Here is a 10,798-nt window from a genome sequence, read left to right as displayed (position 1 = left end):
CTGTTATTAAATATTTCATTACTGTTACTGCTATTTGAAGGGACTCAAGCCAGCATGAACATGATAAACAGGGCTCTGGTTGGCCTTGCCTTTTCCACCTATTTCCTTTGTTTTGATAAAAGATATTAAATTAATTCCAAAAGCTGGACATCAAGGTCTATTCCCTTATTTAGCCACTTCCTGCTTCTTGGCCTTATGACCAAGGACAAGCTGTCAGAGTTTTGAGGTCCAGCAGTCAAAAGCCCCATTTGGCTCATGTAATTAACATACCCAACTAAAATTTTAAAACTCCTTTTGTTGTCTTATTGCTCTAACTAGAACCTCAAGTACTATATTGAATAGATATGGAGAGAGTGGACCACTTTGACTTTTTCTTTTCTTATTTGTATCCCATGACCAAGTAGGCTTCACCCCAGTGATGCAGGGATAGTTAAACATACAAAAATCTGTCAAAGTAATCCACCATATAATCAAACTGAAAAACAATCTACATGATCATCTCATTAGATGCTAAAAGAGCCTCCGATAAACTACAGCATTCCTTCATGATAAAGGTCTTGGAGAGATGAGGGATACAAGGAACATACCTAAACATAATAAAGGTATTATACAGCAAGACAACAGCCAACATCAAACTAAGTGGAGAGATTCTCAAATAGATCCTCCTAAAAAATTTGAACTGACAAATAGTGCTGTATGTGTTGAGGGTCTCCAAAATGAGATATGGCATCCTACTCCATTCTGTAATCTAATCCGATGGAGAAGAACTTTGTTAATGACAAACTGGAAACTGGTAAGTAATGCAAATCATGAGGCTGTCACTATAGCAGCTCATACATTAGGAGAATTTGGATATCTAAGCAGCATTTGAGAGAAACAGCAGAGAACATAAGAGGGAATGTGGGAAATTTGGATGTGTGGCACCAGAAGAGGTAGAAGATCAAAAAGGAGTTTGCAAAGGGCAGAAGCAAGGAATGTGGAAGGTTACCAGAAGTTTGCTTGGTAGAACCAAAACATACAAAGAAAACCTGATCAAAGTATCCTTTCACCAAGACAGAACACTTCATGCAGGATGAGTACAATATGTATGGTTGACCCATTGCTGAATCCACCATTGGTTGTTCACCTGCCTTCTTATTGGAGCCTGACAATGCTCAACCATGCCAGTATAATATAGGTGGCTGCATGCCTGTCTTTCCTAGTGCCACCGGGACTGGAGATGTACCTTGGTGATTCTTGTGAATAATCATGTTCTACTTTTTGCTTAGATAGCAGTCCATATGTAGACTTTGGAAACTTTTACTTTATGTGACAAAATTGACTGTAATTGTGATTGAACTAAGCATGATGACATATGAAGATTATATTGCATCATCTTTGTGGGATACACACACACACACACACACACACACACACACACACACATATACACACACACACGATGTCCTTAATAGTGGGAGACACAGCAAATTTGATTGTAAAAGCAATATGATAACCAAAGTGGCAGTCAACATGTGGTGTTCTCAGATGAAGACTGTGGCAGACACTGAAGCTAGGGCAGGGAAGGAAGGTTGTCTTCCAGACAGAAATCTATGTGACCCATTTAATCTTGGTCTTTCCAGAGGTAAAAGTGAACAAACTTAATTAACTGATGCACTTATGGCCAATAGTCACAGCAACAAGACAAAATGTATACAAAGGCACAGTGTCTCAAAGTTCTAAACATCTGTGTTGAGCAGAACCTTAGGATAGCTGAATCTTATGGAATTGACTACTCTGTGTTTTCTCGAATCGGAAAACTCATGGGTCATATCTACAATATCTCAAAGATAATCACCTTCTGTTGTGCAAAAGTTTTGTTTTCCTGATATTGAAACCTTCTACCTTGGAGTTCCTTCATTAAGACAAAATTTTTACAGGTAGGGGAAACAACAGGATCTTCTAAAGCAAGGTGAAACATTTTATCCTTCAGGGAAACTCTTTAAGATCAGGAAGCAAAAAAACTCAAAATATCTTCAGGAAGTTCCAGAAACTGATCAGGTTGCCTAGGTTCACCCCTCACCAAACATATGCAAGCAATGAGACTGCTGAGAGTCACTCTCAGATGGTTGAAGCTGCCTCAAAGCCCCTCAGACAAACCCAACTGCCTAGAATAACAACATCTGAACTACCTGAAAGAGGCTCAGACCAACTGAAACACTTGGAGCAGACCCTTTTTTAATCTGTTAAGCTTCCTGTAAATTGTACAATGTACACCAGGGTTCCAGATTTTGTGACCTGTCATGCATACTGGGGTGAGCTTGAGTAATGCAGTTGGCCTTGTTGAGTCAGTAAGTAACCCCCGACCATTACTCCTTTAAGTAGCCCAGATAGAAATCACTGGTCCACCAAAACATTCAGTAGACATTGGTGGTGTCCCTACTTTGGTCTGTCGTCAGTTTCCTATTTTGGGTGAGTAAATGTTTGTTCATGTCTCACAAGAGTAGTGTCACATAACAGGATTTTAAAAACAGTGTCTCCTCCACTCTTTGGCAATTCCATAAATTATAGTATTTTGGAGAGCAGAAATAGCATAGGTGAGATATTTTCTCTACAGACAAAGTTTTTCACTTTTACACAACATGTAACTTCTGGAAACTTATTCAGCTGTAGAGATGACTCCACATATTTAGATAGATCTATTAAGTTCCAAGATATTCAATTCCTGCATCCTTGGAAAGTTGGTGAATATAACTTTTGCTGAATCTTTCCAATATCCACAATGAACCTCAAAGCCACAAACTTGTTTGGATCTTACCATTTGAAGCTCTAGAAAATTACTGACTCTTTCTAAATTAATGCATTGCCTTAGATCAAGTAAATCTTCCTTATGGTCATTTTTAAAAAATTGTTCACATTCTTTGATCAGTTGTGTGCGAAATTTCTAAACGTTTCTTTGGGCTATTTTGCTATGCATTTTTAGTTCTAACATGATATTGACAAAATTCTGCAGGTCTTTTTTACTAATTTACTGGATTGTTGTCCAGGTTCTGGAAGACCGAGCCAGGCTAAAAAGGGCTCAGTATCAAGTAGAGATATCCAAGTTTACAAATGTGTGTATCATGACTAATTTCTGAATTCAGTCTGCAGAACTGATATATGTGTCAGAGACAGTGAATATACCTCAGGAATTATTGATATAGCCATCAAAATCAGATTATGATGACAGACAACTAGCTACAGGACTCAGCTGAGAATATGGAAGTGGATATGTGAGGGAGAATGATGGCCAGAGGCTAGAGAATAGGAAAGTATGGCAAATGGTCTATAGGGTGATATTTACCATCTAAATGAATATGTGTGTGTGTGTGGGGGGGGGATGACAAGCATTAGAGAAAAAGTGCAATAGGCTCCCAAATCACTAAATCCACAATTCAGTAAATTTAAAGGGAACAAGTAGTCTTCAGAAAAACAAAACAAAAAAAAAATGTTTTCATTATGAAAAGTGGAAGAAGAATACCCAGGACCGTGAGACTAGAAGTTAACCAGAGGCTGTAAGTAAGCACAAAAGTAGAAAATTGCTTAAGAATTTAATTTTAGCATCATTTGTTCTTTTCCTCATGAGTAACCTTTCTTGTTAGGGTGTTGTTATGATTAAAATATGGTTTAAATGTCTTTTGATAATATATATCTTACTGATGTCTTTTATTTTATTTATTTTATAATTAATAATATCTCTTTATTCATTCATTAACTAATAGAACCATTGACAAAATAGCTATTTCTTTAAAGGCCTAGAAAAGTCTATTTGTTAGCTAATATACCCTACTCAAATCCTAAGTTATTATGAAGGATTAGTGGTATAGTCTGTAACCATTGTGTATTTAGAATATTGCTAACAGATTTGTATGCATTGTAAGTAAAAAATGTACACTAGATTTTGTAGATTTAGTTGAAAAACATGAAAGTTCTTATAATACTTTTTTCCTGTTGTTGAAAGTAGGGTTTTTTTCTTACATAATATATCCTTTCTCCTTTCCCCCATCCATCTCCTCCTAGTTCCTCTCAACCTTCCCATCTATCCAGATTCACCTGTTTTCTGTTTAATTAGGAAACAAACAAAATGGAATATGCCAAAGAACTAACACGCTAGGAGGAAACAGAAGGGAAAAGAGCCCAAGGAAAGGCACAAGAAGCAGATGGAGATGCAGAGACACACTCGTTTGCACACACAGAAATCCCATGAAAACACTAAGCTGGAAGTTTATAATATATACGCTGAGGACCTGTAGGCTAAAAAGAAAGAAGAAAATATATAAATAAAATAAAAGTTAAAAATAAGATTTTTAATAAAAGGAAAAGCCCTGGCACTACATTGTGAGACAAGGAGCCTTTAAAGATGCCATTGAGTTCGGTTTTTGTTTGCCTTCTACTGCTGGGCCTGCAGCCGACCTTGAAGAGTAGTCTGTTTTCCAGTGTGACTCCCTGAGGAAAACTTAAATTTCCATTTGCAAGAGGTTATCAAATGGAGATAGCTTTGGGTTAGGGAGGGGGGCATTCCACTTCTTTAAACTCTAGGAGTCCTTCTGGTGCCGACACATGCAGGCCCTGTGCTTGCTGGCTCCATTTTTATGAGTTCAGGTGTGCATCACTACTTTTGACTTAGATGTTCTGTTTTCTTGGTGTGTTCTATCCCCTTTAGTTTTTAGTCTCTTTGTTCTCGTCTTTCACAGGGTTTCCCTGAGTCTTGAGCGGAGTTATTTTATGGAGAAATTTCCTTCAGGGTTGAGAGTTCCAAGCTCTCTCACTCTCTCTCTATTGTCAGCTGTGGGCCTCCGCGTTTGTTCTCATCTGCTGCAGGAGGAAGCCTGATGAAGGCACACATCTATGCGTATAGCAGAATGTCATTAGAAGTCATTTAATTGCTCCGTTTTTATTTTAGAGCAGTGGTACTCAGTTCTTTCCAAGGTCCCTGGCCTGTCTAGTTTCTAGTTCTTGGTCACTCTAACAGTGTCACTTATGGGTTCCATCTCATGGATTGGGGCTTAAGTGAAATCAGATTTGGCTGGTTACTGCCACAAATTTTGCTTCACTGCTGTTCTAGCATATATAATAGGCAGGACATCATTGTAGATCAAATAGTTGTGGCTGACTTGGTTGTGATGTTTCTCTTTTGGTACCTTCTTATACCAAAGATGCTAGCATGTAGGGGTAAAGGCTCTATGTAGGCACCAGCTTGATGCCACTTATTATACTAATTTATTGTTCAAATTAGAATGTTATAAAAATATTCTAGCTCTTTATTTCCTTCTAGGAAACAGTAACTCTGAGCTCAAACAATGATTTTGACTCTTAGATTAGAAATATAAACCTATTGATTCCTTTTCTTATAATAAGGTTTTATTATGTATGTTTATAGTACCTTCAATTCTAGTATAGGTATATGGCCTGCTGTGATTCAATTGCATTTGTTTTAGATACAATTATCCGCTATAAGTTACATTGTATTTTCCAGACAATGTGTTCAAAGAAGAAAGCACACATATTTGCAGTGTTGACTGTTCCGTGCATTGTAGATATAAATGTGACATTTCCTTTGGCTTGCCTCAGTCCTTTTTTCTAAGATCTAAATTTTAATAGCCCATAATCTTCAATAATTTGTCTCTATGACCATGCATGGAGGTGGGAAGGAGGCAGAAATTTTTTAATAAAAAAAACATGAACCCACATGATAACATAAATAGTTACCCAAATTTGTTTAGTTAAGTCATTAAGTCTACAGATTTGTAAGCAAAGTCAACATAATGTAGTGTACTCTTACAACTAATAGTAACAATAAATTAATTAATAATATCTCAATTTTATTAGTAATAACTTAATTAATTAGAAATATATCCAGAAGAGCTCTTTTATAGTACTTTTATTAATTCTTTAAGAATTTCACACATGCACACATACATACATACATATATACATACATGCAATGTAGTTTGATCGAATTCAATATCTGTTCATCCCAATTTCTCCTACATCCTCTTCAGAAATATGAAGATTCTTTCCCACCTTTGTGTCATATTTATTTATTTTTTTGAGCTAGGAATTTCAGTTTATGTTCTCCATATTATCATGAGTGTAGTGACATCAAATGGAGTGGGTTTGACCTACCAGGGGCCAAACCCTTAAAGAAAACTAACTCTCCCTTACTAGAAGTAAACATTCATCAATAACCTCTCAGGAGTGCTGAGGGCCATTCCAATGGTGTTGGAATGACAGTCTAGATCTTTTCCAAATCTTGTCAGTACGACTTTTACTTTTTAAAAATAAAGTTGTTTAGAAAAGATGGTGGCTGTGAATAAATGTACCACATTTTCCTTATCCATTATTTGGTCAGGAGGCATTTAGGTTATTTCTAGGTTCTGGCTATAACAAAAAATGCTGTTATGAACATAGTTGAGCACATGTCCTTGTGGTACAATTGAGCATCCTTTGGGTATATACACAAAAGTGGCATTGCTGGGTCTTAAGAAATATTGTTCCCTAATTTTCTGAGAAATTTTCATACTGATATCCAAAGGGGTTGTACCAGCTTGCATTCCCACCAGCAATGCAGACCCAGACACAGAAAGACAATTATCACATGTACCCACTCATAAGTGGTTTTTAAACATAAAGCAAAGAAAGCCAGCCTACAAATTACAATCCCAGAGAACCTAGACAACAACGAGGACCCTAAGAGAGACTTACATGGATCTAGCCTATATGAAAAGTAGAAAAAGACAAAATCTCCTGAGTAAACTGGGAGCATGGGGACCATGGGAGAAGGTTGAAGGGGAGGGGAGAGACAGTGAGGGACGAAGAGAAAAATGTATAACTCAATAAAAAATAAATAAAAAAGAATTAGAAAAAAAAAGATTGTGGCATCTTAGTGGCCAGTGAGTCTATAAGAAATTACTTACGATACTGAGATCTTTCATATTTTTTGCTAAGTTTTTCTTGATAACTTTCCTAAAATATGCTGGTAATTTTGTTTGTTTTATGAGCTATTTCTGTAATAAATTTATCAATTGTTAAAATAACCAAATACTTATTCCAAGTTATGAGATTTACTGCATTCAGATGTTTTTGATATTTTAAAATATTGTGGTTTTATGCAATACTTCTCCATCAATCTATGTTTAAGGATAATTATTATATAACATTTTAGAAAAATTATTACTCTTCAGAGAATAATCCACACAAATGGAGTGTGAATTTTTATTTGTGACTAATTATTTTAACAGATGCTTGATACTAAACTCCCATCACTCAAAACTAATCACCTTACTTTATGTAAAGCAAAGAAACTTTTCATGCATATCAACTCTTTGATAGATTTTTATTATAAATTGCTTAGTATGTCTTTATTTTCCAAAGTTAATAAAATCTACATGTACTTAAGTTTATTAAATTAGCTGAGGTAGTAAAATAGGTTTCATGAAGTAAGGTCTTTTTTTCCTGCCATGGAATAGAATCTAGAACGGTGAATTGGCAGCTATTGTTTTGCTACAGGTAAAGGTCATTTTTGATGCCCTAACTGCATTTAGTAAAAAGGCTTGTAGGAAGCCATTTAATGGTTCCTTATAGAATGGGTATCTTAATAAGAAAAGGATTCTCCATTCCTCTCTCCATGCTAAGAGAAAAGGCCACAAGAGCACTTTACGAAGGTACACTTCTGTCAGCCAGAATCAGACTCCTTATTGTAAACTGAACCAGTAATTTCCAGCATCCAAGGTGGTAATCATCTATATAGAGCTTTTCATTTTGCTGAATAGATTGGCAGTCAATATTACTCAAATTAATAGAAACATGGAGAGTCATTAATATGAAAAGTAAATAAATATTAGTAGAAATTTCAAATAAAGTTTAAAAGTTACAAGAGCCAGTAAGACATTCTAAGATTGAAAATTTGGATAAGAGCCCAGCTAAGGGTGCAGTGATGAATACATTCCTTAAAGAACATCTAACTTTTTAGTTTATCATGCATTATAATATTAAAATATGACACGAATACCCTCTTTGGAATAAAACATTGTGAGGTGGGAATACCCTCTGTATGCTGTGAATATCAATGGTTAATAAAGAAACTGGCTTGACCTGATAGAGTAAAGCTGGGTGGGGAAAACTAAAATAAATGCTGGGAGAAAGTAGGCAGAGTCAGAGAGAAGCCATGAAGCTATAGGAGTCAGACACACCAGAACCTTGCCAGTAGGCCATGAGCTTTATGGTAAAATATAAAGTGATGGAGATGGGTTAATTCTAGATGTAAGAGCTAGCTAGCAATACACGTAAGCAATTGGCCAAGCAGTGATTTAGTTAATACAGTTTCTGTGTGGTTATTTCGGGAATCTGGGCAGCCAGGAAACAAACTAGAGAACTTTCTACAACAAATTGGCGCAACAACATTGTTGCAAAGGAACTTTGGCATGCATATTTGTTTACCTGAGAGAGAATTTTCATTCAGACTGGCATTCAGTAACACATTCCTTATCCACAGAAATCAGGGAGGGAGACTCAAAAGAATGGAGATCAACAAAGAAAATACTGAGTGCTGTAAGTAGTCACTATGAATTAACATCCATCCTTAGTTTGCTGATGCTCCCCACTCACAGCCATGTATTAAGTTGTCAGTAAACCTAGGGGCACACATGTTGCCTAGATATACTGCTTAACTTCTTTAACTAGCTTTCCTTTAGAATAATTTTTATGTAGCAGATAAAACTTGTGTACCTTGAAATAAATCTTCTGGTTGAACCGCCTACCAGTGTTTGCTGGTTTGTTGGTTCGGAAACAACCAACGATGTGGTATGAACACAAGCTGAAACCTTAGCCTGCAACTCTTTTAAATCCCAGAGATATATCAAGGCACAGAGATCTTGTTCTTCTGATGCTTTCATTCCAGTAGAGCCAAATTCTCTTGCAGACCTATCAGACCACTGAGCAGAGGAATGAGGTGACACTAGTTGCAGAAGAAACAGTTGGGATGTATAGAAGCTACCTCACGCTATCAAAATAACTTTAAAAATTATTGGATCCTTCATGGTTTCTCATACCTATAATCCCAGTATTGAAGAGGATGAGGCAGGAGGACCACCACATGTCTGAAGATACTTTAACCTACTTAAGTTCCACATTATCTTGGAGTGAGAAGAAAATCTTGAGATCTTCTGTGAATGTCAAACTTTCAGATATCTTAGAACTCCTATCAGGGATAATTACATCCAATTTCTAAGCATCTCCCAACCTTCTATTTTGCAGATAAATAAATCAGTTCTCTAATGCTTTGCACTGTATACACATTACTAGACATCTTTACTTATTTTACACTATGTTGTTAGTAAAATGCAAGTACAATTGCTTCCTTAATTGTCATTTTAAAGTCCCAGACCTTGTATATATCTTGATTTATTATATAAAAATTATTTAATGATTTAATAATACAATTGATGATATTCTACAATTGTAATTTTCAAATATCCATTTTATTAAATTTTTATTTTGCACACAAGACCTATAAGTTCCTACTGCTACAGAAAATTGACAGTCTGGTAGCAGTATCTGCTAGTTATTTTCTATTAAACCATTTCACTCATAATATATCACAGTAAATGGATCTGCACAAAGAGCTTCTGACTCATTCACAATGCAGCATCATCATTACGAGAGCATAGAAGTTCACCTCAGTCCCTGCCATGTTCCATCTCACTACAGGAAAGGATTATTTTTGGACATCTCTAAAACTAAACAGTAAAGTGTTTTAATAAATAGAGGTATTTCATTTATTTTATGTGCAAAGGACATTAAAATAATTATCCAAGCTCAATATTTATAGATAATAGCAGGTTTAATATGGATTTATTCAGGGTCCAATATGGATGTGTTTATGGTGTGGACAATTTTATTCTTCTCTTGGGAACCTTTTGCTCAGGGCAAAGAATGGGGAGGATCCAAAATACCCCAGAATGACAGAAAGCAGTTACTCAGTGTCTTTCCCCTTCTACATTAGTGATCCACAAGCCCGAATTACATTTTAACCTATTTGTTACCACTTTCTTCCATTGCTTCCCTATCGTCAGAAGTAAGAGCGGAAGAGGAATGAACCTGACATGGATATTATAATATTATCTCAAAAATACTAACAATGGAATGCACCCACAATACATGTTCTTACTCATTTGGCAGAATCACTGACATGTGGATTGCATTAACTAATCTTAAAGATAAGGGCTTTAATGTCATAGAAATGAAGAGAGTTGCAGAGGGTATCATGCCATTTTCCAGTCATTCATGGTGGGAAGAGCGTGTCCCCATCCACTTCTTTATCTGAAGAGTCTATATGCTTTGGATGGAACTAAATACCATTCCATTAAAGAAAAATGTCTAAACGTACAAGTAAAAGTACTGCATGATCTCCCTCACAAGAAAATGTAAGAGTTGTCCTAGCTTGGAATGATACAAAAAAGATTAGCATGGCCCCTCTACAAGGATGGCATGGAAATTTGTAAAACATTCCATATCTTTGCAGTGAAAATTTCATGGAATCATTAAGGATGATCCTAGTGAGGACTCCAAATAATGGGGGATGTGGAGTCTCAACTGACCAGCTTGTAGCCAGGCAAGGCTTCCAATGGAGGGACTGGGCTGCATTCAGTTGAATTTTGGGGGTCCTGTGGTTATACCGTAACAACCCAGGCTAAACATAGGACAGAGGGTCTCTCTCCACAAACTGATGGCAGGGGTGAGGTCCATTGCCCAGGACAACATCTGCTCAACTCATTGAATG

General features: G+C 36.3%; 1 non-coding gene across 1 annotated transcript; it reads left to right on the top strand.

The window, feature by feature from the left end:
- Window positions 1-10,429: 10,429 nt before the first annotated feature.
- On the top strand, window positions 10,430-10,536 carry LOC119810885. Its single transcript, XR_005284829.1, has one exon. It is a non-coding gene; the product is annotated as a U6 spliceosomal RNA (small nuclear RNA).
- Window positions 10,537-10,798: the final 262 nt, after the last annotated feature.

This window comes from Arvicola amphibius, chromosome 3 (assembly GCF_903992535.2).
Source record: "Arvicola amphibius chromosome 3, mArvAmp1.2, whole genome shotgun sequence".
Taxonomy (NCBI): Eukaryota; Metazoa; Chordata; class Mammalia; order Rodentia; family Cricetidae; genus Arvicola; species Arvicola amphibius.
Note: the sequence above shows the minus strand (reverse complement) of the source record. Positions and strands in the feature narration are given on the sequence as shown.